At 49.3% G+C, this 27,698-nt stretch overlaps 23 non-coding genes across 23 annotated transcripts; all 23 read right to left on the bottom strand.

The window, feature by feature from the left end:
- Window positions 1-655: 655 nt before the first annotated feature.
- Window positions 656-774, bottom strand: LOC126321603 (5S ribosomal RNA). Its single transcript, XR_007558370.1, has one exon. It is a non-coding gene; the product is annotated as a 5S ribosomal RNA (ribosomal RNA).
- Window positions 775-1,693: 919 nt separating this feature from the next.
- On the bottom strand, window positions 1,694-1,812 carry LOC126321582 (5S ribosomal RNA). Its single transcript, XR_007558350.1, has one exon. It is a non-coding gene; the product is annotated as a 5S ribosomal RNA (ribosomal RNA).
- A 920-nt stretch (window positions 1,813-2,732) lies between these two features.
- LOC126321591 (5S ribosomal RNA) lies at window positions 2,733-2,851 on the bottom strand. Its single transcript, XR_007558359.1, has one exon. It is a non-coding gene; the product is annotated as a 5S ribosomal RNA (ribosomal RNA).
- Window positions 2,852-3,770: 919 nt separating this feature from the next.
- Window positions 3,771-3,889, bottom strand: LOC126321581 (5S ribosomal RNA). Its single transcript, XR_007558349.1, has one exon. It is a non-coding gene; the product is annotated as a 5S ribosomal RNA (ribosomal RNA).
- A 1,287-nt stretch (window positions 3,890-5,176) lies between these two features.
- LOC126321579 (5S ribosomal RNA) lies at window positions 5,177-5,295 on the bottom strand. Its single transcript, XR_007558347.1, has one exon. It is a non-coding gene; the product is annotated as a 5S ribosomal RNA (ribosomal RNA).
- A 918-nt stretch (window positions 5,296-6,213) lies between these two features.
- On the bottom strand, window positions 6,214-6,332 carry LOC126321580 (5S ribosomal RNA). The gene has a single exon (XR_007558348.1). It is a non-coding gene; the product is annotated as a 5S ribosomal RNA (ribosomal RNA).
- A 919-nt stretch (window positions 6,333-7,251) lies between these two features.
- Window positions 7,252-7,370, bottom strand: LOC126321578 (5S ribosomal RNA). The gene has a single exon (XR_007558346.1). It is a non-coding gene; the product is annotated as a 5S ribosomal RNA (ribosomal RNA).
- Window positions 7,371-8,657: 1,287 nt separating this feature from the next.
- Window positions 8,658-8,776, bottom strand: LOC126321577 (5S ribosomal RNA). The gene has a single exon (XR_007558345.1). It is a non-coding gene; the product is annotated as a 5S ribosomal RNA (ribosomal RNA).
- Window positions 8,777-9,695: 919 nt separating this feature from the next.
- On the bottom strand, window positions 9,696-9,814 carry LOC126321569 (5S ribosomal RNA). The gene has a single exon (XR_007558337.1). It is a non-coding gene; the product is annotated as a 5S ribosomal RNA (ribosomal RNA).
- A 919-nt stretch (window positions 9,815-10,733) lies between these two features.
- LOC126321576 (5S ribosomal RNA) lies at window positions 10,734-10,852 on the bottom strand. Its single transcript, XR_007558344.1, has one exon. It is a non-coding gene; the product is annotated as a 5S ribosomal RNA (ribosomal RNA).
- A 919-nt stretch (window positions 10,853-11,771) lies between these two features.
- LOC126321499 (5S ribosomal RNA) lies at window positions 11,772-11,890 on the bottom strand. Its single transcript, XR_007558269.1, has one exon. It is a non-coding gene; the product is annotated as a 5S ribosomal RNA (ribosomal RNA).
- Window positions 11,891-12,809: 919 nt separating this feature from the next.
- On the bottom strand, window positions 12,810-12,928 carry LOC126321575 (5S ribosomal RNA). Its single transcript, XR_007558343.1, has one exon. It is a non-coding gene; the product is annotated as a 5S ribosomal RNA (ribosomal RNA).
- Window positions 12,929-14,214: 1,286 nt separating this feature from the next.
- LOC126321574 (5S ribosomal RNA) lies at window positions 14,215-14,333 on the bottom strand. Its single transcript, XR_007558342.1, has one exon. It is a non-coding gene; the product is annotated as a 5S ribosomal RNA (ribosomal RNA).
- A 1,287-nt stretch (window positions 14,334-15,620) lies between these two features.
- LOC126321573 (5S ribosomal RNA) lies at window positions 15,621-15,739 on the bottom strand. The gene has a single exon (XR_007558341.1). It is a non-coding gene; the product is annotated as a 5S ribosomal RNA (ribosomal RNA).
- A 920-nt stretch (window positions 15,740-16,659) lies between these two features.
- Window positions 16,660-16,778, bottom strand: LOC126321572 (5S ribosomal RNA). The gene has a single exon (XR_007558340.1). It is a non-coding gene; the product is annotated as a 5S ribosomal RNA (ribosomal RNA).
- Window positions 16,779-18,066: 1,288 nt separating this feature from the next.
- LOC126321571 (5S ribosomal RNA) lies at window positions 18,067-18,185 on the bottom strand. Its single transcript, XR_007558339.1, has one exon. It is a non-coding gene; the product is annotated as a 5S ribosomal RNA (ribosomal RNA).
- Window positions 18,186-19,474: 1,289 nt separating this feature from the next.
- On the bottom strand, window positions 19,475-19,593 carry LOC126321570 (5S ribosomal RNA). The gene has a single exon (XR_007558338.1). It is a non-coding gene; the product is annotated as a 5S ribosomal RNA (ribosomal RNA).
- Window positions 19,594-20,883: 1,290 nt separating this feature from the next.
- Window positions 20,884-21,002, bottom strand: LOC126321568 (5S ribosomal RNA). Its single transcript, XR_007558336.1, has one exon. It is a non-coding gene; the product is annotated as a 5S ribosomal RNA (ribosomal RNA).
- A 1,288-nt stretch (window positions 21,003-22,290) lies between these two features.
- LOC126321567 (5S ribosomal RNA) lies at window positions 22,291-22,409 on the bottom strand. The gene has a single exon (XR_007558335.1). It is a non-coding gene; the product is annotated as a 5S ribosomal RNA (ribosomal RNA).
- A 1,288-nt stretch (window positions 22,410-23,697) lies between these two features.
- Window positions 23,698-23,816, bottom strand: LOC126321566 (5S ribosomal RNA). The gene has a single exon (XR_007558334.1). It is a non-coding gene; the product is annotated as a 5S ribosomal RNA (ribosomal RNA).
- A 921-nt stretch (window positions 23,817-24,737) lies between these two features.
- On the bottom strand, window positions 24,738-24,856 carry LOC126321565 (5S ribosomal RNA). The gene has a single exon (XR_007558333.1). It is a non-coding gene; the product is annotated as a 5S ribosomal RNA (ribosomal RNA).
- A 1,287-nt stretch (window positions 24,857-26,143) lies between these two features.
- LOC126321562 (5S ribosomal RNA) lies at window positions 26,144-26,262 on the bottom strand. Its single transcript, XR_007558330.1, has one exon. It is a non-coding gene; the product is annotated as a 5S ribosomal RNA (ribosomal RNA).
- A 920-nt stretch (window positions 26,263-27,182) lies between these two features.
- On the bottom strand, window positions 27,183-27,301 carry LOC126321551 (5S ribosomal RNA). The gene has a single exon (XR_007558319.1). It is a non-coding gene; the product is annotated as a 5S ribosomal RNA (ribosomal RNA).
- Window positions 27,302-27,698: the final 397 nt, after the last annotated feature.

Here is a 27,698-nt window from a genome sequence, read left to right as displayed (position 1 = left end):
TGTAGCGACGAAAGGTAAATTTTTGTTTACAAATTTGCCGTTGTGCACTGCTACAAAACAATATGCCCTGACGTATTTCACAACATTTCTGTCACTTCATACTGTTTTGTTATTTCCAGAGACTCTTTGGAAGTCTTCCTTGGCGCACTCTTTTCAAACTGAGTTCCTTAATATCGTATCTTACGATAGTTTAAAATCAGTATGGAAGCATCTTTGTCACATGAGAAAGGTAGCATGAAAAAACGGCTGGCAGGGGTAGCGACAAGAAGCAAGAAATGAAGACAGCCAGAGTTCCCAGGCGGTCGCCGATCCGAATATAAACGTTGTTGCTTATCTTCGGTGGTCGGACGGGAACAGGTTTTTTTTTTTTTTTAATGTAGTTAGTTTTTGGAATTTAGCGCTCCTACAAAACAGTAGGCTCTGACGCATTTCAAGAGCACATCTGTCGATTCGCAGTGTTTCGTTATTTTCAACGAGTTCCTATCACTCTTCCTCCGCGCATTCTTGTACAAACTGAGTTCATTACTGTAATTTCGCATCTTTCGTTTAATACAGTAGTTTAAAATGCTTGTGGAAGCATCTTTGTCGCACCTGAGAGTTTGTATGAAAAGAGGGCTGGCAGGTGTAGAGACATAAAATTTGAAAGAAGAGAGGGAGCCAACAGCACCCGGTGTTCCCAGGCGGTCACCCATCCAAGTACTAACCGGGCCCAATGTTGCTTAACTTCGGTGATCGGACGAGAACCGGTGTATTCAACATGGTATGGCCGTTGGCGTCCTTATACTGTAGCCGCACGGCACAAGAAGGATTCGCCTCTCCTCCCAATACACGCAATCGCCATTTTCGGTGGCACATTTGACGCAAAGCACGTCCTTCCACCTCGAAGGCGACGCGCAGTGCGGCGCGCCGCCACGTGGGTCAGACGCACAACACAGCTGCTCGTTGCACCGCCCGTCATTCGTTTGGTTCGTGCGGCCTCCGACACTCGCGCGAAAACATGCACACAAGACACAGGCTTTTCGACAAAGTATCCATCTCTTGTAGCGACGAAAGGTAAATTTTTGTTTACAAATTTGCCGTTGTGCACTGCTACAAAACAATATGCCCTGACGTATTTCACAACATTTCTGTCACTTCATACTGTTTTGTTATTTCCAGAGACTCTTTGGAAGTCTTCCTTGGCGCACTCTTTTCAAACTGAGTTCCTTAATATCGTATCTTACGATAGTTTAAAATCAGTATCGAAGCATCTTTGTCACATGAGAAAGGTAGCATGAAAAAACGGCTGGCAGGGGTAGCGACAAGAAGCAAGAAATGAAGACAGCCAGAGTTCCCAGGCGGTCGCCGATCCGAATATAAACGTTGTTGCTTATCTTCGGTGGTCGGACGGGAACAGGTTTTTTTTTTTTTTAATGTAGTTAGTTTTTGGAATTTAGCGCTCCTACAAAACAGTAGGCTCTGACGCATTTCAAGAGCACATCTGTCGATTCGCAGTGTTTCGTTATTTTCAACGAGTTCCTATCACTCTTCCTCCGCGCATTCTTGTACAAACTGAGTTCATTACTGTAATTTCGCATCTTTCGTTTAATACAGTAGTTTAAAATGCTTGTGGAAGCATCTTTGTCGCACCTGAGAGTTTGTATGAAAAGAGGGCTGGCAGGTGTAGAGACATAAAATTTGAAAGAAGAGAGGGAGCCAACAGCACCCGGTGTTCCCAGGCGGTCACCCATCCAAGTACTAACCGGGCCCGATGTTGCTTAACTTCGGTGATCGGACGAGAACCGGTGTATTCAACATGGTATGGCCGTTGGCGTCCTTATACTGTAGCCGCACGGCACAAGAAGGATTCGCCTCTCCTCCCAATACACGCAATCGCCATTTTCGGTGGCACATTTGACGCAAAGCACGTCCTTCCACCTCGAAGGCGACGCGCAGTGCGGCGCGCCGCCACGTGGGTCAGACGCACAACACAGCTGCTCGTTGCACCGCCCGTCATTCGTTTGGTTCGTGCGGCCTCCGACACTCGCGCGAAAACATGCACACAAGACACAGGCTTTTCGACAAAGTATCCATCTCTTGTAGCGACGAAAGGTAAATTTTTGTTTACAAATTTGCCGTTGTGCACTGCTACAAAACAATATGCCCTGACGTATTTCACAACATTTCTGTCACTTCATACTGTTTTGTTATTTCCAGAGACTCTTTGGAAGTCTTCCTTGGCGCACTCTTTTCAAACTGAGTTCCTTAATATCGTATCTTACGATAGTTTAAAATCAGTATGGAAGCATCTTTGTCACATGAGAAAGGTAGCATGAAAAAACGGCTGGCAGGGGTAGCGACAAGAAGCAAGAAATGAAGACAGCCAGAGTTCCCAGGCGGTCGCCGATCCGAATATAAACGTTGTTGCTTATCTTCGGTGGTCGGACGGGAACAGGTTTTTTTTTTTTTTTAATGTAGTTAGTTTTTGGAATTTAGCGCTCCTACAAAACAGTAGGCTCTGACGCATTTCAAGAGCACATCTGTCGATTCGCAGTGTTTCGTTATTTTCAACGAGTTCCTATCACTCTTCCTCCGCGCATTCTTGTACAAACTGAGTTCATTACTGTAATTTCGCATCTTTCGTTTAATACAGTAGTTTAAAATGCTTGTGGAAGCATCTTTGTCGCACCTGAGAGTTTGTATGAAAAGAGGGCTGGCAGGTGTAGAGACATAAAATTTGAAAGAAGAGAGGGAGCCAACAGCACCCGGTGTTCCCAGGCGGTCACCCATCCAAGTACTAACCGGGCCCAATGTTGCTTAACTTCGGTGATCGGACGAGAACCGGTGTATTCAACATGGTATGGCCGTTGGCGTCCTTATACTGTAGCCGCACGGCACAAGAAGGATTCGCCTCTCCTCCCAATACACGCAATCGCCATTTTCGGTGGCACATTTGACGCAAAGCACGTCCTTCCACCTCGAAGGCGACGCGCAGTGCGGCGCGCCGCCACGTGGGTCAGACGCACAACACAGCTGCTCGTTGCACCGCCCGTCATTCGTTTGGTTCGTGCGGCCTCCGACACTCGCGCGAAAACATGCACACAAGACACAGGCTTTTCGACAAAGTATCCATCTCTTGTAGCGACGAAAGGTAAATTTTTGTTTACAAATTTGCCGTTGTGCACTGCTACAAAACAATATGCCCTGACGTATTTCACAACATTTCTGTCACTTCATACTGTTTTGTTATTTCCAGAGACTCTTTGGAAGTCTTCCTTGGCGCACTCTTTTCAAACTGAGTTCCTTAATATCGTATCTTACGATAGTTTAAAATCAGTATCGAAGCATCTTTGTCACATGAGAAAGGTAGCATGAAAAAACGGCTGGCAGGGGTAGCGACAAGAAGCAAGAAATGAAGACAGCCAGAGTTCCCAGGCGGTCGCCGATCCGAATATAAACGTTGTTGCTTATCTTCGGTGGTCGGACGGGAACAGGTTTTTTTTTTTTTTAATGTAGTTAGTTTTTGGAATTTAGCGCTCCTACAAAACAGTAGGCTCTGACGCATTTCAAGAGCACATCTGTCGATTCGCAGTGTTTCGTTATTTTCAACGAGTTCCTATCACTCTTCCTCCGCGCATTCTTGTACAAACTGAGTTCATTACTGTAATTTCGCATCTTTCGTTTAATACAGTAGTTTAAAATGCTTGTGGAAGCATCTTTGTCGCACCTGAGAGTTTGTATGAAAAGAGGGCTGGCAGGTGTAGAGACATAAAATTTGAAAGAAGAGAGGGAGCCAACAGCACCCGGTGTTCCCAGGCGGTCACCCATCCAAGTACTAACCGGGCCCGATGTTGCTTAACTTCGGTGATCGGACGAGAACCGGTGTATTCAACATGGTATGGCCGTTGGCGTCCTTATACTGTAGCCGCACGGCACAAGAAGGATTCGCCTCTCCTCCCAATACACGCAATCGCCATTTTCGGTGGCACATTTGACGCAAAGCACGTCCTTCCACCTCGAAGGCGACGCGCAGTGCGGCGCGCCGCCACGTGGGTCAGACGCACAACACAGCTGCTCGTTGCACCGCCCGTCATTCGTTTGGTTCGTGCGGCCTCCGACACTCGCGGGAGACGCACCTTGTTATTGTTGTCCGTCGCAGGGATTGCGCGCGGCCGGGCGGCGGGTGGACTGCGCGGGGTGTGGCAGTGTCCTGCTGGACCGAGAGAAGCGTTCTCACCTGCCTGACACGCGTCGCGCTTCTAGATATTTGCGTAATTCGCACGGTGCATAATCGGCTGTCACCTTCCGTCCCGACTTGTCCCGACTTTGCTCGACTGCCGCTCGCTGCCGCTCGGGTCGCGGTCCATATGACAGCACAAGCACGAGGAACATCTGCGAGATGGGCGCGGGCCGAACCGGCGTGTCCGAGGCGACGTGTGCGGCCGTTCGGAGCTACCAGAGCAGCTCTGTGCCGCGCCGTGCCGTGGAAAGGTGCGAAAACATGCACACAAGACACAGGCTTTTCGACAAAGTATCCATCTCTTGTAGCGACGAAAGGTAAATTTTTGTTTACAAATTTGCCGTTGTGCACTGCTACAAAACAATATGCCCTGACGTATTTCACAACATTTCTGTCACTTCATACTGTTTTGTTATTTCCAGAGACTCTTTGGAAGTCTTCCTTGGCGCACTCTTTTCAAACTGAGTTCCTTAATATCGTATCTTACGATAGTTTAAAATCAGTATCGAAGCATCTTTGTCACATGAGAAAGGTAGCATGAAAAAACGGCTGGCAGGGGTAGCGACAAGAAGCAAGAAATGAAGACAGCCAGAGTTCCCAGGCGGTCGCCGATCCGAATATAAACGTTGTTGCTTATCTTCGGTGGTCGGACGGGAACAGGTTTTTTTTTTTTTTAATGTAGTTAGTTTTTGGAATTTAGCGCTCCTACAAAACAGTAGGCTCTGACGCATTTCAAGAGCACATCTGTCGATTCGCAGTGTTTCGTTATTTTCAACGAGTTCCTATCACTCTTCCTCCGCGCATTCTTGTACAAACTGAGTTCATTACTGTAATTTCGCATCTTTCGTTTAATACAGTAGTTTAAAATGCTTGTGGAAGCATCTTTGTCGCACCTGAGAGTTTGTATGAAAAGAGGGCTGGCAGGTGTAGAGACATAAAATTTGAAAGAAGAGAGGGAGCCAACAGCACCCGGTGTTCCCAGGCGGTCACCCATCCAAGTACTAACCGGGCCCGATGTTGCTTAACTTCGGTGATCGGACGAGAACCGGTGTATTCAACATGGTATGGCCGTTGGCGTCCTTATACTGTAGCCGCACGGCACAAGAAGGATTCGCCTCTCCTCCCAATACACGCAATCGCCATTTTCGGTGGCACATTTGACGCAAAGCACGTCCTTCCACCTCGAAGGCGACGCGCAGTGCGGCGCGCCGCCACGTGGGTCAGACGCACAACACAGCTGCTCGTTGCACCGCCCGTCATTCGTTTGGTTCGTGCGGCCTCCGACACTCGCGCGAAAACATGCACACAAGACACAGGCTTTTCGACAAAGTATCCATCTCTTGTAGCGACGAAAGGTAAATTTTTGTTTACAAATTTGCCGTTGTGCACTGCTACAAAACAATATGCCCTGACGTATTTCACAACATTTCTGTCACTTCATACTGTTTTGTTATTTCCAGAGACTCTTTGGAAGTCTTCCTTGGCGCACTCTTTTCAAACTGAGTTCCTTAATATCGTATCTTACGATAGTTTAAAATCAGTATGGAAGCATCTTTGTCACATGAGAAAGGTAGCATGAAAAAACGGCTGGCAGGGGTAGCGACAAGAAGCAAGAAATGAAGACAGCCAGAGTTCCCAGGCGGTCGCCGATCCGAATATAAACGTTGTTGCTTATCTTCGGTGGTCGGACGGGAACAGGTTTTTTTTTTTTTAATGTAGTTAGTTTTTGGAATTTAGCGCTCCTACAAAACAGTAGGCTCTGACGCATTTCAAGAGCACATCTGTCGATTCGCAGTGTTTCGTTATTTTCAACGAGTTCCTATCACTCTTCCTCCGCGCATTCTTGTACAAACTGAGTTCATTACTGTAATTTCGCATCTTTCGTTTAATACAGTAGTTTAAAATGCTTGTGGAAGCATCTTTGTCGCACCTGAGAGTTTGTATGAAAAGAGGGCTGGCAGGTGTAGAGACATAAAATTTGAAAGAAGAGAGGGAGCCAACAGCACCCGGTGTTCCCAGGCGGTCACCCATCCAAGTACTAACCGGGCCCAATGTTGCTTAACTTCGGTGATCGGACGAGAACCGGTGTATTCAACATGGTATGGCCGTTGGCGTCCTTATACTGTAGCCGCACGGCACAAGAAGGATTCGCCTCTCCTCCCAATACACGCAATCGCCATTTTCGGTGGCACATTTGACGCAAAGCACGTCCTTCCACCTCGAAGGCGACGCGCAGTGCGGCGCGCCGCCACGTGGGTCAGACGCACAACACAGCTGCTCGTTGCACCGCCCGTCATTCGTTTGGTTCGTGCGGCCTCCGACACTCGCGCGAAAACATGCACACAAGACACAGGCTTTTCGACAAAGTATCCATCTCTTGTAGCGACGAAAGGTAAATTTTTGTTTACAAATTTGCCGTTGTGCACTGCTACAAAACAATATGCCCTGACGTATTTCACAACATTTCTGTCACTTCATACTGTTTTGTTATTTCCAGAGACTCTTTGGAAGTCTTCCTTGGCGCACTCTTTTCAAACTGAGTTCCTTAATATCGTATCTTACGATAGTTTAAAATCAGTATCGAAGCATCTTTGTCACATGAGAAAGGTAGCATGAAAAAACGGCTGGCAGGGGTAGCGACAAGAAGCAAGAAATGAAGACAGCCAGAGTTCCCAGGCGGTCGCCGATCCGAATATAAACGTTGTTGCTTATCTTCGGTGGTCGGACGGGAACAGGTTTTTTTTTTTTTTAATGTAGTTAGTTTTTGGAATTTAGCGCTCCTACAAAACAGTAGGCTCTGACGCATTTCAAGAGCACATCTGTCGATTCGCAGTGTTTCGTTATTTTCAACGAGTTCCTATCACTCTTCCTCCGCGCATTCTTGTACAAACTGAGTTCATTACTGTAATTTCGCATCTTTCGTTTAATACAGTAGTTTAAAATGCTTGTGGAAGCATCTTTGTCGCACCTGAGAGTTTGTATGAAAAGAGGGCTGGCAGGTGTAGAGACATAAAATTTGAAAGAAGAGAGGGAGCCAACAGCACCCGGTGTTCCCAGGCGGTCACCCATCCAAGTACTAACCGGGCCCGATGTTGCTTAACTTCGGTGATCGGACGAGAACCGGTGTATTCAACATGGTATGGCCGTTGGCGTCCTTATACTGTAGCCGCACGGCACAAGAAGGATTCGCCTCTCCTCCCAATACACGCAATCGCCATTTTCGGTGGCACATTTGACGCAAAGCACGTCCTTCCACCTCGAAGGCGACGCGCAGTGCGGCGCGCCGCCACGTGGGTCAGACGCACAACACAGCTGCTCGTTGCACCGCCCGTCATTCGTTTGGTTCGTGCGGCCTCCGACACTCGCGGGAGACGCACCTTGTTATTGTTGTCCGTCGCAGGGATTGCGCGCGGCCGGGCGGCGGGTGGACTGCGCGGGGTGTGGCAGTGTCCTGCTGGACCGAGAGAAGCGTTCTCACCTGCCTGACACGCGTCGCGCTTCTAGATATTTGCGTAATTCGCACGGTGCATAATCGGCTGTCACCTTCCGTCCCGACTTGTCCCGACTTTGCTCGACTGCCGCTCGCTGCCGCTCGGGTCGCGGTCCATATGACAGCACAAGCACGAGGAACATCTGCGAGATGGGCGCGGGCCGAACCGGCGTGTCCGAGGCGACGTGTGCGGCCGTTCGGAGCTACCAGAGCAGCTCTGTGCCGCGCCGTGCCGTGGAAAGGTGCGAAAACATGCACACAAGACACAGGCTTTTCGACAAAGTATCCATCTCTTGTAGCGACGAAAGGTAAATTTTTGTTTACAAATTTGCCGTTGTGCACTGCTACAAAACAATATGCCCTGACGTATTTCACAACATTTCTGTCACTTCATACTGTTTTGTTATTTCCAGAGACTCTTTGGAAGTCTTCCTTGGCGCACTCTTTTCAAACTGAGTTCCTTAATATCGTATCTTACGATAGTTTAAAATCAGTATCGAAGCATCTTTGTCACATGAGAAAGGTAGCATGAAAAAACGGCTGGCAGGGGTAGCGACAAGAAGCAAGAAATGAAGACAGCCAGAGTTCCCAGGCGGTCGCCGATCCGAATATAAACGTTGTTGCTTATCTTCGGTGGTCGGACGGGAACAGGTTTTTTTTTTTTTTAATGTAGTTAGTTTTTGGAATTTAGCGCTCCTACAAAACAGTAGGCTCTGACGCATTTCAAGAGCACATCTGTCGATTCGCAGTGTTTCGTTATTTTCAACGAGTTCCTATCACTCTTCCTCCGCGCATTCTTGTACAAACTGAGTTCATTACTGTAATTTCGCATCTTTCGTTTAATACAGTAGTTTAAAATGCTTGTGGAAGCATCTTTGTCGCACCTGAGAGTTTGTATGAAAAGAGGGCTGGCAGGTGTAGAGACATAAAATTTGAAAGAAGAGAGGGAGCCAACAGCACCCGGTGTTCCCAGGCGGTCACCCATCCAAGTACTAACCGGGCCCGATGTTGCTTAACTTCGGTGATCGGACGAGAACCGGTGTATTCAACATGGTATGGCCGTTGGCGTCCTTATACTGTAGCCGCACGGCACAAGAAGGATTCGCCTCTCCTCCCAATACACGCAATCGCCATTTTCGGTGGCACATTTGACGCAAAGCACGTCCTTCCACCTCGAAGGCGACGCGCAGTGCGGCGCGCCGCCACGTGGGTCAGACGCACAACACAGCTGCTCGTTGCACCGCCCGTCATTCGTTTGGTTCGTGCGGCCTCCGACACTCGCGCGAAAACATGCACACAAGACACAGGCTTTTCGACAAAGTATCCATCTCTTGTAGCGACGAAAGGTAAATTTTTGTTTACAAATTTGCCGTTGTGCACTGCTACAAAACAATATGCCCTGACGTATTTCACAACATTTCTGTCACTTCATACTGTTTTGTTATTTCCAGAGACTCTTTGGAAGTCTTCCTTGGCGCACTCTTTTCAAACTGAGTTCCTTAATATCGTATCTTACGATAGTTTAAAATCAGTATGGAAGCATCTTTGTCACATGAGAAAGGTAGCATGAAAAAACGGCTGGCAGGGGTAGCGACAAGAAGCAAGAAATGAAGACAGCCAGAGTTCCCAGGCGGTCGCCGATCCGAATATAAACGTTGTTGCTTATCTTCGGTGGTCGGACGGGAACAGGTTTTTTTTTTTTTTAATGTAGTTAGTTTTTGGAATTTAGCGCTCCTACAAAACAGTAGGCTCTGACGCATTTCAAGAGCACATCTGTCGATTCGCAGTGTTTCGTTATTTTCAACGAGTTCCTATCACTCTTCCTCCGCGCATTCTTGTACAAACTGAGTTCATTACTGTAATTTCGCATCTTTCGTTTAATACAGTAGTTTAAAATGCTTGTGGAAGCATCTTTGTCGCACCTGAGAGTTTGTATGAAAAGAGGGCTGGCAGGTGTAGAGACATAAAATTTGAAAGAAGAGAGGGAGCCAACAGCACCCGGTGTTCCCAGGCGGTCACCCATCCAAGTACTAACCGGGCCCAATGTTGCTTAACTTCGGTGATCGGACGAGAACCGGTGTATTCAACATGGTATGGCCGTTGGCGTCCTTATACTGTAGCCGCACGGCACAAGAAGGATTCGCCTCTCCTCCCAATACACGCAATCGCCATTTTCGGTGGCACATTTGACGCAAAGCACGTCCTTCCACCTCGAAGGCGACGCGCAGTGCGGCGCGCCGCCACGTGGGTCAGACGCACAACACAGCTGCTCGTTGCACCGCCCGTCATTCGTTTGGTTCGTGCGGCCTCCGACACTCGCGCGAAAACATGCACACAAGACACAGGCTTTTCGACAAAGTATCCATCTCTTGTAGCGACGAAAGGTAAATTTTTGTTTACAAATTTGCCGTTGTGCACTGCTACAAAACAATATGCCCTGACGTATTTCACAACATTTCTGTCACTTCATACTGTTTTGTTATTTCCAGAGACTCTTTGGAAGTCTTCCTTGGCGCACTCTTTTCAAACTGAGTTCCTTAATATCGTATCTTACGATAGTTTAAAATCAGTATCGAAGCATCTTTGTCACATGAGAAAGGTAGCATGAAAAAACGGCTGGCAGGGGTAGCGACAAGAAGCAAGAAATGAAGACAGCCAGAGTTCCCAGGCGGTCGCCGATCCGAATATAAACGTTGTTGCTTATCTTCGGTGGTCGGACGGGAACAGGTTTTTTTTTTTTTTAATGTAGTTAGTTTTTGGAATTTAGCGCTCCTACAAAACAGTAGGCTCTGACGCATTTCAAGAGCACATCTGTCGATTCGCAGTGTTTCGTTATTTTCAACGAGTTCCTATCACTCTTCCTCCGCGCATTCTTGTACAAACTGAGTTCATTACTGTAATTTCGCATCTTTCGTTTAATACAGTAGTTTAAAATGCTTGTGGAAGCATCTTTGTCGCACCTGAGAGTTTGTATGAAAAGAGGGCTGGCAGGTGTAGAGACATAAAATTTGAAAGAAGAGAGGGAGCCAACAGCACCCGGTGTTCCCAGGCGGTCACCCATCCAAGTACTAACCGGGCCCGATGTTGCTTAACTTCGGTGATCGGACGAGAACCGGTGTATTCAACATGGTATGGCCGTTGGCGTCCTTATACTGTAGCCGCACGGCACAAGAAGGATTCGCCTCTCCTCCCAATACACGCAATCGCCATTTTCGGTGGCACATTTGACGCAAAGCACGTCCTTCCACCTCGAAGGCGACGCGCAGTGCGGCGCGCCGCCACGTGGGTCAGACGCACAACACAGCTGCTCGTTGCACCGCCCGTCATTCGTTTGGTTCGTGCGGCCTCCGACACTCGCGCGAAAACATGCACACAAGACACAGGCTTTTCGACAAAGTATCCATCTCTTGTAGCGACGAAAGGTAAATTTTTGTTTACAAATTTGCCGTTGTGCACTGCTACAAAACAATATGCCCTGACGTATTTCACAACATTTCTGTCACTTCATACTGTTTTGTTATTTCCAGAGACTCTTTGGAAGTCTTCCTTGGCGCACTCTTTTCAAACTGAGTTCCTTAATATCGTATCTTACGATAGTTTAAAATCAGTATGGAAGCATCTTTGTCACATGAGAAAGGTAGCATGAAAAAACGGCTGGCAGGGGTAGCGACAAGAAGCAAGAAATGAAGACAGCCAGAGTTCCCAGGCGGTCGCCGATCCGAATATAAACGTTGTTGCTTATCTTCGGTGGTCGGACGGGAACAGGTTTTTTTTTTTTTTAATGTAGTTAGTTTTTGGAATTTAGCGCTCCTACAAAACAGTAGGCTCTGACGCATTTCAAGAGCACATCTGTCGATTCGCAGTGTTTCGTTATTTTCAACGAGTTCCTATCACTCTTCCTCCGCGCATTCTTGTACAAACTGAGTTCATTACTGTAATTTCGCATCTTTCGTTTAATACAGTAGTTTAAAATGCTTGTGGAAGCATCTTTGTCGCACCTGAGAGTTTGTATGAAAAGAGGGCTGGCAGGTGTAGAGACATAAAATTTGAAAGAAGAGAGGGAGCCAACAGCACCCGGTGTTCCCAGGCGGTCACCCATCCAAGTACTAACCGGGCCCAATGTTGCTTAACTTCGGTGATCGGACGAGAACCGGTGTATTCAACATGGTATGGCCGTTGGCGTCCTTATACTGTAGCCGCACGGCACAAGAAGGATTCGCCTCTCCTCCCAATACACGCAATCGCCATTTTCGGTGGCACATTTGACGCAAAGCACGTCCTTCCACCTCGAAGGCGACGCGCAGTGCGGCGCGCCGCCACGTGGGTCAGACGCACAACACAGCTGCTCGTTGCACCGCCCGTCATTCGTTTGGTTCGTGCGGCCTCCGACACTCGCGCGAAAACATGCACACAAGACACAGGCTTTTCGACAAAGTATCCATCTCTTGTAGCGACGAAAGGTAAATTTTTGTTTACAAATTTGCCGTTGTGCACTGCTACAAAACAATATGCCCTGACGTATTTCACAACATTTCTGTCACTTCATACTGTTTTGTTATTTCCAGAGACTCTTTGGAAGTCTTCCTTGGCGCACTCTTTTCAAACTGAGTTCCTTAATATCGTATCTTACGATAGTTTAAAATCAGTATCGAAGCATCTTTGTCACATGAGAAAGGTAGCATGAAAAAACGGCTGGCAGGGGTAGCGACAAGAAGCAAGAAATGAAGACAGCCAGAGTTCCCAGGCGGTCGCCGATCCGAATATAAACGTTGTTGCTTATCTTCGGTGGTCGGACGGGAACAGGTTTTTTTTTTTTTTAATGTAGTTAGTTTTTGGAATTTAGCGCTCCTACAAAACAGTAGGCTCTGACGCATTTCAAGAGCACATCTGTCGATTCGCAGTGTTTCGTTATTTTCAACGAGTTCCTATCACTCTTCCTCCGCGCATTCTTGTACAAACTGAGTTCATTACTGTAATTTCGCATCTTTCGTTTAATACAGTAGTTTAAAATGCTTGTGGAAGCATCTTTGTCGCACCTGAGAGTTTGTATGAAAAGAGGGCTGGCAGGTGTAGAGACATAAAATTTGAAAGAAGAGAGGGAGCCAACAGCACCCGGTGTTCCCAGGCGGTCACCCATCCAAGTACTAACCGGGCCCGATGTTGCTTAACTTCGGTGATCGGACGAGAACCGGTGTATTCAACATGGTATGGCCGTTGGCGTCCTTATACTGTAGCCGCACGGCACAAGAAGGATTCGCCTCTCCTCCCAATACACGCAATCGCCATTTTCGGTGGCACATTTGACGCAAAGCACGTCCTTCCACCTCGAAGGCGACGCGCAGTGCGGCGCGCCGCCACGTGGGTCAGACGCACAACACAGCTGCTCGTTGCACCGCCCGTCATTCGTTTGGTTCGTGCGGCCTCCGACACTCGCGGGAGACGCACCTTGTTATTGTTGTCCGTCGCAGGGATTGCGCGCGGCCGGGCGGCGGGTGGACTGCGCGGGGTGTGGCAGTGTCCTGCTGGACCGAGAGAAGCGTTCTCACCTGCCTGACACGCGTCGCGCTTCTAGATATTTGCGTAATTCGCACGGTGCATAATCGGCTGTCACCTTCCGTCCCGACTTGTCCCGACTTTGCTCGACTGCCGCTCGCTGCCGCTCGGGTCGCGGTCCATATGACAGCACAAGCACGAGGAACATCTGCGAGATGGGCGCGGGCCGAACCGGCGTGTCCGAGGCGACGTGTGCGGCCGTTCGGAGCTACCAGAGCAGCTCTGTGCCGCGCCGTGCCGTGGAAAGGTGCGAAAACATGCACACAAGACACAGGCTTTTCGACAAAGTATCCATCTCTTGTAGCGACGAAAGGTAAATTTTTGTTTACAAATTTGCCGTTGTGCACTGCTACAAAACAATATGCCCTGACGTATTTCACAACATTTCTGTCACTTCATACTGTTTTGTTATTTCCAGAGACTCTTTGGAAGTCTTCCTTGGCGCACTCTTTTCAAACTGAGTTCCTTAATATCGTATCTTACGATAGTTTAAAATCAGTATCGAAGCATCTTTGTCACATGAGAAAGGTAGCATGAAAAAACGGCTGGCAGGGGTAGCGACAAGAAGCAAGAAATGAAGACAGCCAGAGTTCCCAGGCGGTCGCCGATCCGAATATAAACGTTGTTGCTTATCTTCGGTGGTCGGACGGGAACAGGTTTTTTTTTTTTTAATGTAGTTAGTTTTTGGAATTTAGCGCTCCTACAAAACAGTAGGCTCTGACGCATTTCAAGAGCACATCTGTCGATTCGCAGTGTTTCGTTATTTTCAACGAGTTCCTATCACTCTTCCTCCGCGCATTCTTGTACAAACTGAGTTCATTACTGTAATTTCGCATCTTTCGTTTAATACAGTAGTTTAAAATGCTTGTGGAAGCATCTTTGTCGCACCTGAGAGTTTGTATGAAAAGAGGGCTGGCAGGTGTAGAGACATAAAATTTGAAAGAAGAGAGGGAGCCAACAGCACCCGGTGTTCCCAGGCGGTCACCCATCCAAGTACTAACCGGGCCCGATGTTGCTTAACTTCGGTGATCGGACGAGAACCGGTGTATTCAACATGGTATGGCCGTTGGCGTCCTTATACTGTAGCCGCACGGCACAAGAAGGATTCGCCTCTCCTCCCAATACACGCAATCGCCATTTTCGGTGGCACATTTGACGCAAAGCACGTCCTTCCACCTCGAAGGCGACGCGCAGTGCGGCGCGCCGCCACGTGGGTCAGACGCACAACACAGCTGCTCGTTGCACCGCCCGTCATTCGTTTGGTTCGTGCGGCCTCCGACACTCGCGGGAGACGCACCTTGTTATTGTTGTCCGTCGCAGGGATTGCGCGCGGCCGGGCGGCGGGTGGACTGCGCGGGGTGTGGCAGTGTCCTGCTGGACCGAGAGAAGCGTTCTCACCTGCCTGACACGCGTCGCGCTTCTAGATATTTGCGTAATTCGCACGGTGCATAATCGGCTGTCACCTTCCGTCCCGACTTGTCCCGACTTTGCTCGACTGCCGCTCGCTGCCGCTCGGGTCGCGGTCCATATGACAGCACAAGCACGAGGAACATCTGCGAGATGGGCGCGGGCCGAACCGGCGTGTCCGAGGCGACGTGTGCGGCCGTTCGGAGCTACCAGAGCAGCTCTGTGCCGCGCCGTGCCGTGGAAAGGTGCGAAAACATGCACACAAGACACAGGCTTTTCGACAAAGTATCCATCTCTTGTAGCGACGAAAGGTAAATTTTTGTTTACAAATTTGCCGTTGTGCACTGCTACAAAACAATATGCCCTGACGTATTTCACAACATTTCTGTCACTTCATACTGTTTTGTTATTTCCAGAGACTCTTTGGAAGTCTTCCTTGGCGCACTCTTTTCAAACTGAGTTCCTTAATATCGTATCTTACGATAGTTTAAAATCAGTATCGAAGCATCTTTGTCACATGAGAAAGGTAGCATGAAAAAACGGCTGGCAGGGGTAGCGACAAGAAGCAAGAAATGAAGACAGCCAGAGTTCCCAGGCGGTCGCCGATCCGAATATAAACGTTGTTGCTTATCTTCGGTGGTCGGACGGGAACAGGTTTTTTTTTTTTTTAATGTAGTTAGTTTTTGGAATTTAGCGCTCCTACAAAACAGTAGGCTCTGACGCATTTCAAGAGCACATCTGTCGATTCGCAGTGTTTCGTTATTTTCAACGAGTTCCTATCACTCTTCCTCCGCGCATTCTTGTACAAACTGAGTTCATTACTGTAATTTCGCATCTTTCGTTTAATACAGTAGTTTAAAATGCTTGTGGAAGCATCTTTGTCGCACCTGAGAGTTTGTATGAAAAGAGGGCTGGCAGGTGTAGAGACATAAAATTTGAAAGAAGAGAGGGAGCCAACAGCACCCGGTGTTCCCAGGCGGTCACCCATCCAAGTACTAACCGGGCCCGATGTTGCTTAACTTCGGTGATCGGACGAGAACCGGTGTATTCAACATGGTATGGCCGTTGGCGTCCTTATACTGTAGCCGCACGGCACAAGAAGGATTCGCCTCTCCTCCCAATACACGCAATCGCCATTTTCGGTGGCACATTTGACGCAAAGCACGTCCTTCCACCTCGAAGGCGACGCGCAGTGCGGCGCGCCGCCACGTGGGTCAGACGCACAACACAGCTGCTCGTTGCACCGCCCGTCATTCGTTTGGTTCGTGCGGCCTCCGACACTCGCGCGAAAACATGCACACAAGACACAGGCTTTTCGACAAAGTATCCATCTCTTGTAGCGACGAAAGGTAAATTTTTGTTTACAAATTTGCCGTTGTGCACTGCTACAAAACAATATGCCCTGACGTATTTCACAACATTTCTGTCACTTCATACTGTTTTGTTATTTCCAGAGACTCTTTGGAAGTCTTCCTTGGCGCACTCTTTTCAAACTGAGTTCCTTAATATCGTATCTTACGATAGTTTAAAATCAGTATGGAAGCATCTTTGTCACATGAGAAAGGTAGCATGAAAAAACGGCTGGCAGGGGTAGCGACAAGAAAGCAAGAAATGAAGACAGCCAGAGTTCCCAGGCGGTCGCCGATCCGAATATAAACGTTGTTGCTTATCTTCGGTGGTCGGACGGGAACAGGTTTTTTTTTTTTTTAATGTAGTTAGTTTTTGGAATTTAGCGCTCCTACAAAACAGTAGGCTCTGACGCATTTCAAGAGCACATCTGTCGATTCGCAGTGTTTCGTTATTTTCAACGAGTTCCTATCACTCTTCCTCCGCGCATTCTTGTACAAACTGAGTTCATTACTGTAATTTCGCATCTTTCGTTTAATACAGTAGTTTAAAATGCTTGTGGAAGCATCTTTGTCGCACCTGAGAGTTTGTATGAAAAGAGGGCTGGCAGGTGTAGAGACATAAAATTTGAAAGAAGAGAGGGAGCCAACAGCACCCGGTGTTCCCAGGCGGTCACCCATCCAAGTACTAACCGGGCCCGATGTTGCTTAACTTCGGTGATCGGACGAGAACCGGTGTATTCAACATGGTATGGCCGTTGGCGTCCTTATACTGTAGCCGCACGGCACAAGAAGGATTCGCCTCTCCTCCCAATACACGCAATCGCCATTTTCGGTGGCACATTTGACGCAAAGCACGTCCTTCCACCTCGAAGGCGACGCGCAGTGCGGCGCGCCGCCACGTGGGTCAGACGCACAACACAGCTGCTCGTTGCACCGCCCGTCATTCGTTTGGTTCGCGCGGCCTCCGACACTCGCGGGAGACGCACCTTGTTATTGTTGTCCGTCGCAGGGATTGCGCGCGGCCGGGCGGCGGGTGGACTGCGCGGGGTGTGGCAGTGTCCTGCTGGACCGAGAGAAGCGTTCTCACCTGCCTGACACGCGTCGCGCTTCTAGATATTTGCGTAATTCGCACGGTGCATAATCGGCTGTCACCTTCCGTCCCGACTTGTCCCGACTTTGCTCGACTGCCGCTCGCTGCCGCTCGGGTCGCGGTCCATATGACAGCACAAGCACGAGGAACATCTGCGAGATGGGCGCGGGCCGAACCGGCGTGTCCGAGGCGACGTGTGCGGCCGTTCGGAGCTACCAGAGCAGCTCTGTGCCGCGCCGTGCCGTGGAAAGGTGCGAAAACATGCACACAAGACACAGGCTTTTCGACAAAGTATCCATCTCTTGTAGCGACGAAAGGTAAATTTTTGTTTACAAATTTGCCGTTGTGCACTGCTACAAAACAATATGCCCTGACGTATTTCACAACATTTCTGTCACTTCATACTGTTTTGTTATTTCCAGAGACTCTTTGGAAGTCTTCCTTGGCGCACTCTTTTCAAACTGAGTTCCTTAATATCGTATCTTACGATAGTTTAAAATCAGTATGGAAGCATCTTTGTCACATGAGAAAGGTAGCATGAAAAAACGGCTGGCAGGGGTAGCGACAAGAAAGCAAGAAATGAAGACAGCCAGAGTTCCCAGGCGGTCGCCGATCCGAATATAAACGTTGTTGCTTATCTTCGGTGGTCGGACGGGAACAGGTTTTTTTTTTTTTTAATGTAGTTAGTTTTTGGAATTTAGCGCTCCTACAAAACAGTAGGCTCTGACGCATTTCAAGAGCACATCTGTCGATTCGCAGTGTTTCGTTATTTTCAACGAGTTCCTATCACTCTTCCTCCGCGCATTCTTGTACAAACTGAGTTCATTACTGTAATTTCGCATCTTTCGTTTAATACAGTAGTTTAAAATGCTTGTGGAAGCATCTTTGTCGCACCTGAGAGTTTGTATGAAAAGAGGGCTGGCAGGTGTAGAGACATAAAATTTGAAAGAAGAGAGGGAGCCAACAGCACCCGGTGTTCCCAGGCGGTCACCCATCCAAGTACTAACCGGGCCCGATGTTGCTTAACTTCGGTGATCGGACGAGAACCGGTGTATTCAACATGGTATGGCCGTTGGCGTCCTTATACTGTAGCCGCACGGCACAAGAAGGATTCGCCTCTCCTCCCAATACACGCAATCGCCATTTTTCGGTGGCACATTTGACGCAAAGCACGTCCTTCCACCTCGAAGGCGACGCGCAGTGCGGCGCGCCGCCACGTGGGTCAGACGCACAACACAGCTGCTCGTTGCACCGCCCGTCATTCGTTTGGTTCGCGCGGCCTCCGACACTCGCGGGAGACGCACCTTGTTATTGTTGTCCGTCGCAGGGATTGCGCGCGGCCGGGCGGCGGGTGGACTGCGCGGGGTGTGGCAGTGTCCTGCTGGACCGAGAGAAGCGTTCTCACCTGCCTGACACGCGTCGCGCTTCTAGATATTTGCGTAATTCGCACGGTGCATAATCGGCTGTCACCTTCCGTCCCGACTTGTCCCGACTTTGCTCGACTGCCGCTCGCTGCCGCTCGGGTCGCGGTCCATATGACAGCACAAGCACGAGGAACATCTGCGAGATGGGCGCGGGCCGAACCGGCGTGTCCGAGGCGACGTGTGCGGCCGTTCGGAGCTACCAGAGCAGCTCTGTGCCGCGCCGTGCCGTGGAAAGGTGCGAAAACATGCACACAAGACACAGGCTTTTCGACAAAGTATCCATCTCTTGTAGCGACGAAAGGTAAATTTTTGTTTACCAATTTGCCGTTGTGCACTGCTACAAAACAATATGCCCTGACGTATTTCACAACATTTCTGTCACTTCATACTGTTTTGTTATTTCCAGAGACTCTTTGGAAGTCTTCCTTGGCGCACTCTTTTCAAACTGAGTTCCTTAATATCGTATCTTACGATAGTTTAAAATCAGTATGGAAGCATCTTTGTCACATGAGAAAGGTAGCATGAAAAAACGGCTGGCAGGGGTAGCGACAAGAAAGCAAGAAATGAAGACAGCCAGAGTTCCCAGGCGGTCGCCGATCCGAATATAAACGTTGTTGCTTATCTTCGGTGGTCGGACGGGAACAGGTTTTTTTTTTTTTTAATGTAGTTAGTTTTTGGAATTTAGCGCTCCTACAAAACAGTAGGCTCTGACGCATTTCAAGAGCACATCTGTCGATTCGCAGTGTTTCGTTATTTTCAACGAGTTCCTATCACTCTTCCTCCGCGCATTCTTGTACAAACTGAGTTCATTACTGTAATTTCGCATCTTTCGTTTAATACAGTAGTTTAAAATGCTTGTGGAAGCATCTTTGTCGCACCTGAGAGTTTGTATGAAAAGAGGGCTGGCAGGTGTAGAGACATAAAATTTGAAAGAAGAGAGGGAGCCAACAGCACCCGGTGTTCCCAGGCGGTCACCCATCCAAGTACTAACCGGGCCCGATGTTGCTTAACTTCGGTGATCGGACGAGAACCGGTGTATTCAACATGGTATGGCCGTTGGCGTCCTTATACTGTAGCCGCACGGCACAAGAAGGATTCGCCTCTCCTCCCAATACACGCAATCGCCATTTTCGGTGGCACATTTGACGCAAAGCACGTCCTTCCACCTCGAAGGCGACGCGCAGTGCGGCGCGCCGCCACGTGGGTCAGACGCACAACACAGCTGCTCGTTGCACCGCCCGTCATTCGTTTGGTTCGTGCGGCCTCCGACACTCGCGGGAGACGCACCTTGTTATTGTTGTCCGTCGCAGGGATTGCGCGCGGCCGGGCGGCGGGTGGACTGCGCGGGGTGTGGCAGTGTCCTGCTGGACCGAGAGAAGCGTTCTCACCTGCCTGACACGCGTCGCGCTTCTAGATATTTGCGTAATTCGCACGGTGCATTAATCGGCTGTCACCTTCCGTCCCGACTTGTCCCGACTTTGCTCGACTGCCGCTCGCTGCCGCTCGGGTCGCGGTCCATATGACAGCACAAGCACGAGGAACATCTGCGAGATGGGCGCGGGCCGAACCGGCGTGTCCGAGGCGACGTGTGCGGCCGTTCGGAGCTACCAGAGCAGCTCTGTGCCGCGCCGTGCCGTGGAAAGGTGCGAAAACATGCACACAAGACACAGGCTTTTCGACAAAGTATCCATCTCTTGTAGCGACGAAAGGTAAATTTTTGTTTACCAATTTGCCGTTGTGCACTGCTACAAAACAATATGCCCTGACGTATTTCACAACATTTCTGTCACTTCATACTGTTTTGTTATTTCCAGAGACTCTTTGGAAGTCTTCCTTGGCGCACTCTTTTCAAACTGAGTTCCTTAATATCGTATCTTACGATAGTTTAAAATCAGTATGGAAGCATCTTTGTCACATGAGAAAGGTAGCATGAAAAAAACGGCTGGCAGGGGTAGCGACAAGAAAGCAAGAAATGAAGACAGCCAGAGTTCCCAGGCGGTCGCCGATCCGAATATAAACGTTGTTGCTTATCTTCGGTGGTCGGACGGGAACAGGTTTTTTTTTTTTTTAATGTAGTTAGTTTTTGGAATTTAGCGCTCCTACAAAACAGTAGGCTCTGACGCATTTCAAGAGCACATCTGTCGATTCGCAGTGTTTCGTTATTTTCAACGAGTTCCTATCACTCTTCCTCCGCGCATTCTTGTACAAACTGAGTTCATTACTGTAATTTCGCATCTTTCGTTTAATACAGTAGTTTAAAATGCTTGTGGAAGCATCTTTGTCGCACCTGAGAGTTTGTATGAAAAGAGGGCTGGCAGGTGTAGAGACATAAAATTTGAAAGAAGAGAGGGAGCCAACAGCACCCGGTGTTCCCAGGCGGTCACCCATCCAAGTACTAACCGGGCCCGATGTTGCTTAACTTCGGTGATCGGACGAGAACCGGTGTATTCAACATGGTATGGCCGTTGGCGTCCTTATACTGTAGCCGCACGGCACAAGAAGGATTCGCCTCTCCTCCCAATACACGCAATCGCCATTTTCGGTGGCACATTTGACGCAAAGCACGTCCTTCCACCTCGAAGGCGACGCGCAGTGCGGCGCGCCGCCACGTGGGTCAGACGCACAACACAGCTGCTCGTTGCACCGCCCGTCATTCGTTTGGTTCGTGCGGCCTCCGACACTCGCGGGAGACGCACCTTGTTATTGTTGTCCGTCGCAGGGATTGCGCGCGGCCGGGCGGCGGGTGGACTGCGCGGGGTGTGGCAGTGTCCTGCTGGACCGAGAGAAGCGTTCTCACCTGCCTGACACGCGTCGCGCTTCTAGATATTTGCGTAATTCGCACGGTGCATAATCGGCTGTCACCTTCCGTCCCGACTTGTCCCGACTTTGCTCGACTGCCGCTCGCTGCCGCTCGGGTCGCGGTCCATATGACAGCACAAGCACGAGGAACATCTGCGAGATGGGCGCGGGCCGAACCGGCGTGTCCGAGGCGACGTGTGCGGGCCGTTCGGAGCTACCAGAGCAGCTCTGTGCCGCGCCGTGCCGTGGAAAGGTGCGAAAACATGCACACAAGACACAGGCTTTTCGACAAAGTATCCATCTCTTGTAGCGACGAAAGGTAAATTTTTGTTTACAAATTTGCCGTTGTGCACTGCTACAAAACAATATGCCCTGACGTATTTCACAACATTTCTGTCACTTCATACTGTTTTGTTATTTCCAGAGACTCTTTGGAAGTCTTCCTTGGCGCACTCTTTTCAAACTGAGTTCCTTAATATCGTATCTTACGATAGTTTAAAATCAGTATGGAAGCATCTTTGTCACATGAGAAAGGTAGCATGAAAAAACGGCTGGCAGGGGTAGCGACAAGAAAGCAAGAAATGAAGACAGCCAGAGTTCCCAGGCGGTCGCCGATCCGAATATAAACGTTGTTGCTTATCTTCGGTGGTCGGACGGGAACAGGTTTTTTTTTTTTTAATGTAGTTAGTTTTTGGAATTTAGCGCTCCTACAAAACAGTAGGCTCTGACGCATTTCAAGAGCACATCTGTCGATTCGCAGTGTTTCGTTATTTTCAACGAGTTCCTATCACTCTTCCTCCGCGCATTCTTGTACAAACTGAGTTCATTACTGTAATTTCGCATCTTTCGTTTAATACAGTAGTTTAAAATGCTTGTGGAAGCATCTTTGTCGCACCTGAGAGTTTGTATGAAAAGAGGGCTGGCAGGTGTAGAGACATAAAATTTGAAAGAAGAGAGGGAGCCAACAGCACCCGGTGTTCCCAGGCGGTCACCCATCCAAGTACTAACCGGGCCCGATGTTGCTTAACTTCGGTGATCGGACGAGAACCGGTGTATTCAACATGGTATGGCCGTTGGCGTCCTTATACTGTAGCCGCACGGCACAAGAAGGATTCGCCTCTCCTCCCAATACACGCAATCGCCATTTTCGGTGGCACATTTGACGCAAAGCACGTCCTTCCACCTCGAAGGCGACGCGCAGTGCGGCGCGCCGCCACGTGGGTCAGACGCACAACACAGCTGCTCGTTGCACCGCCCGTCATTCGTTTGGTTCGTGCGGCCTCCGACACTCGCGGGAGACGCACCTTGTTATTGTTGTCCGTCGCAGGGATTGCGCGCGGCCGGGCGGCGGGTGGACTGCGCGGGGTGTGGCAGTGTCCTGCTGGACCGAGAGAAGCGTTCTCACCTGCCTGACACGCGTCGCGCTTCTAGATATTTGCGTAATTCGCACGGTGCATAATCGGCTGTCACCTTCCGTCCCGACTTGTCCCGACTTTGCTCGACTGCCGCTCGCTGCCGCTCGGGTCGCGGTCCATATGACAGCACAAGCACGAGGAACATCTGCGAGATGGGCGCGGGCCGAACCGGCGTGTCCGAGGCGACGTGTGCGGCCGTTCGGAGCTACCAGAGCAGCTCTGTGCCGCGCCGTGCCGTGGAAAGGTGCGAAAACATGCACACAAGACACAGGCTTTTCGACAAAGTATCCATCTCTTGTAGCGACGAAAGGTAAATTTTTGTTTACAAATTTGCCGTTGTGCACTGCTACAAAACAATATGCCCTGACGTATTTCACAACATTTCTGTCACTTCATACTGTTTTGTTATTTCCAGAGACTCTTTGGAAGTCTTCCTTGGCGCACTCTTTTCAAACTGAGTTCCTTAATATCGTATCTTACGATAGTTTAAAATCAGTATCGAAGCATCTTTGTCACATGAGAAAGGTAGCATGAAAAAACGGCTGGCAGGGGTAGCGACAAGAAGCAAGAAATGAAGACAGCCAGAGTTCCCAGGCGGTCGCCGATCCGAATATAAACGTTGTTGCTTATCTTCGGTGGTCGGACGGGAACAGGTTTTTTTTTTTTTTTAATGTAGTTAGTTTTTGGAATTTAGCGCTCCTACAAAACAGTAGGCTCTGACGCATTTCAAGAGCACATCTGTCGATTCGCAGTGTTTCGTTATTTTCAACGAGTTCCTATCACTCTTCCTCCGCGCATTCTTGTACAAACTGAGTTCATTACTGTAATTTCGCATCTTTCGTTTAATACAGTAGTTTAAAATGCTTGTGGAAGCATCTTTGTCGCACCTGAGAGTTTGTATGAAAAGAGGGCTGGCAGGTGTAGAGACATAAAATTTGAAAGAAGAGAGGGAGCCAACAGCACCCGGTGTTCCCAGGCGGTCACCCATCCAAGTACTAACCGGGCCCGATGTTGCTTAACTTCGGTGATCGGACGAGAACCGGTGTATTCAACATGGTATGGCCGTTGGCGTCCTTATACTGTAGCCGCACGGCACAAGAAGGATTCGCCTCTCCTCCCAATACACGCAATCGCCATTTTCGGTGGCACATTTGACGCAAAGCACGTCCTTCCACCTCGAAGGCGACGCGCAGTGCGGCGCGCCGCCACGTGGGTCAGACGCACAACACAGCTGCTCGTTGCACCGCCCGTCATTCGTTTGGTTCGTGCGGCCTCCGACACTCGCGCGAAAACATGCACACAAGACACAGGCTTTTCGACAAAGTATCCATCTCTTGTAGCGACGAAAGGTAAATTTTTGTTTACAAATTTGCCGTTGTGCACTGCTACAAAACAATATGCCCTGACGTATTTCACAACATTTCTGTCACTTCATACTGTTTTGTTATTTCCAGAGACTCTTTGGAAGTCTTCCTTGGCGCACTCTTTTCAAACTGAGTTCCTTAATATCGTATCTTACGATAGTTTAAAATCAGTATGGAAGCATCTTTGTCACATGAGAAAGGTAGCATGAAAAAAACGGCTGGCAGGGGTAGCGACAAGAAAGCAAGAAATGAAGACAGCCAGAGTTCCCAGGCGGTCGCCGATCCGAATATAAACGTTGTTGCTTATCTTCGGTGGTCGGACGGGAACAGGTTTTTTTTTTTTTTAATGTAGTTAGTTTTTGGAATTTAGCGCTCCTACAAAACAGTAGGCTCTGACGCATTTCAAGAGCACATCTGTCGATTCGCAGTGTTTCGTTATTTTCAACGAGTTCCTATCACTCTTCCTCCGCGCATTCTTGTACAAACTGAGTTCATTACTGTAATTTCGCATCTTTCGTTTAATACAGTAGTTTAAAATGCTTGTGGAAGCATCTTTGTCGCACCTGAGAGTTTGTATGAAAAGAGGGCTGGCAGGTGTAGAGACATAAAATTTGAAAGAAGAGAGGGAGCCAACAGCACCCGGTGTTCCCAGGCGGTCACCCATCCAAGTACTAACCGGGCCCGATGTTGCTTAACTTCGGTGATCGGACGAGAACCGGTGTATTCAACATGGTATGGCCGTTGGCGTCCTTATACTGTAGCCGCACGGCACAAGAAGGATTCGCCTCTCCTCCCAATACACGCAATCGCCATTTTCGGTGGCACATTTGACGCAAAGCACGTCCTTCCACCTCGAAGGCGACGCGCAGTGCGGCGCGCCGCCACGTGGGTCAGACGCACAACACAGCTGCTCGTTGCACCGCCCGTCATTCGTTTGGTTCGTGCGGCCTCCGACACTCGCGGGAGACGCACCTTGTTATTGTTGTCCGTCGCAGGGATTGCGCGCGGCCGGGCGGCGGGTGGACTGCGCGGGGTGTGGCAGTGTCCTGCTGGACCGAGAGAAGCGTTCTCACCTGCCTGACACGCGTCGCGCTTCTAGATATTTGCGTAATTCGCACGGTGCATAATCGGCTGTCACCTTCCGTCCCGACTTGTCCCGACTTTGCTCGACTGCCGCTCGCTGCCGCTCGGGTCGCGGTCCATATGACAGCACAAGCACGAGGAACATCTGCGAGATGGGCGCGGGCCGAACCGGCGTGTCCGAGGCGACGTGTGCGGCCGTTCGGAGCTACCAGAGCAGCTCTGTGCCGCGCCGTGCCGTGGAAAGGTGCGAAAACATGCACACAAGACACAGGCTTTTCGACAAAGTATCCATCTCTTGTAGCGACGAAAGGTAAATTTTTGTTTACAAATTTGCCGTTGTGCACTGCTACAAAACAATATGCCCTGACGTATTTCACAACATTTCTGTCACTTCATACTGTTTTGTTATTTCCAGAGACTCTTTGGAAGTCTTCCTTGGCGCACTCTTTTCAAACTGAGTTCCTTAATATCGTATCTTACGATAGTTTAAAATCAGTATCGAAGCATCTTTGTCACATGAGAAAGGTAGCATGAAAAAACGGCTGGCAGGGGTAGCGACAAGAAGCAAGAAATGAAGACAGCCAGAGTTCCCAGGCGGTCGCCGATCCGAATATAAACGTTGTTGCTTATCTTCGGTGGTCGGACGGGAACAGGTTTTTTTTTTTTTTAATGTAGTTAGTTTTTGGAATTTAGCGCTCCTACAAAACAGTAGGCTCTGACGCATTTCAAGAGCACATCTGTCGATTCGCAGTGTTTCGTTATTTTCAACGAGTTCCTATCACTCTTCCTCCGCGCATTCTTGTACAAACTGAGTTCATTACTGTAATTTCGCATCTTTCGTTTAATACAGTAGTTTAAAATGCTTGTGGAAGCATCTTTGTCGCACCTGAGAGTTTGTATGAAAAGAGGGCTGGCAGGTGTAGAGACATAAAATTTGAAAGAAGAGAGGGAGCCAACAGCACCCGGTGTTCCCAGGCGGTCACCCATCCAAGTACTAACCGGGCCCGATGTTGCTTAACTTCGGTGATCGGACGAGAACCGGTGTATTCAACATGGTATGGCCGTTGGCGTCCTTATACTGTAGCCGCACGGCACAAGAAGGATTCGCCTCTCCTCCCAATACACGCAATCGCCATTTTCGGTGGCACATTTGACGCAAAGCACGTCCTTCCACCTCGAAGGCGACGCGCAGTGCGGCGCGCCGCCACGTGGGTCAGACGCACAACACAGCTGCTCGTTGCACCGCCCGTCATTCGTTTGGTTCGTGCGGCCTCCGACACTCGCGCGAAAACATGCACACAAGACACAGGCTTTTCGACAAAGTATCCATCTCTTGTAGCGACGAAAGGTAAATTTTTGTTTACAAATTTGCCGTTGTGCACTGCTACAAAACAATATGCCCTGACGTATTTCACAACATTTCTGTCACTTCATACTGTTTTGTTATTTCCAGAGACTCTTTGGAAGTCTTCCTTGGCGCACTCTTTTCAAACTGAGTTCCTTAATATCGTATCTTACGATAGTTTAAAATCAGTATGGAAGCATCTTTGTCACATGAGAAAGGTAGCATGAAAAAAACGGCTGGCAGGGGTAGCGACAAGAAAGCAAGAAATGAAGACAGCCAGAGTTCCCAGGCGGTCGCCGATCCGAATATAAACGTTGTTGCTTATCTTCGGTGGTCGGACGGGAACAGGTTTTTTTTTTTTTAATGTAGTTAGTTTTTGGAATTTAGCGCTCCTACAAAACAGTAGGCTCTGACGCATTTCAAGAGCACATCTGTCGATTCGCAGTGTTTCGTTATTTTCAACGAGTTCCTATCACTCTTCCTCCGCGCATTCTTGTACAAACTGAGTTCATTACTGTAATTTCGCATCTTTCGTTTAATACAGTAGTTTAAAATGCTTGTGGAAGCATCTTTGTCGCACCTGAGAGTTTGTATGAAAAGAGGGCTGGCAGGTGTAGAGACATAAAATTTGAAAGAAGAGAGGGAGCCAACAGCACCCGGTGTTCCCAGGCGGTCACCCATCCAAGTACTAACCGGGCCCGATGTTGCTTAACTTCGGTGATCGGACGAGAACCGGTGTATTCAACATGGTATGGCCGTTGGCGTCCTTATACTGTAGCCGCACGGCACAAGAAGGATTCGCCTCTCCTCCCAATACACGCAATCGCCATTTTCGGTGGCACATTTGACGCAAAGCACGTCCTTCCACCTCGAAGGCGACGCGCAGTGCGGCGCGCCGCCACGTGGGTCAGACGCACAACACAGCTGCTCGTTGCACCCGCCCGTCATTCGTTTGGTTCGTGCGGCCTCCGACACTCGCGGGAGACGCACCTTGTTATTGTTGTCCGTCGCAGGGATTGCGCGCGGCCGGGCGGCGGGTGGACTGCGCGGGGTGTGGCAGTGTCCTGCTGGACCGAGAGAAGCGTTCTCACCTGCCTGACACGCGTCGCGCTTCTAGATATTTGCGTAATTCGCACGGTGCATAACACGCGATCTAGTGT

Source organism: Schistocerca gregaria, unplaced genomic scaffold (genome assembly GCF_023897955.1).
Source record: "Schistocerca gregaria isolate iqSchGreg1 unplaced genomic scaffold, iqSchGreg1.2 ptg000749l, whole genome shotgun sequence".
NCBI lineage: Eukaryota > Metazoa > Arthropoda > Insecta > Orthoptera > Acrididae > Schistocerca > Schistocerca gregaria.
This window is presented reverse-complemented; position numbering and strand designations above follow the sequence as displayed.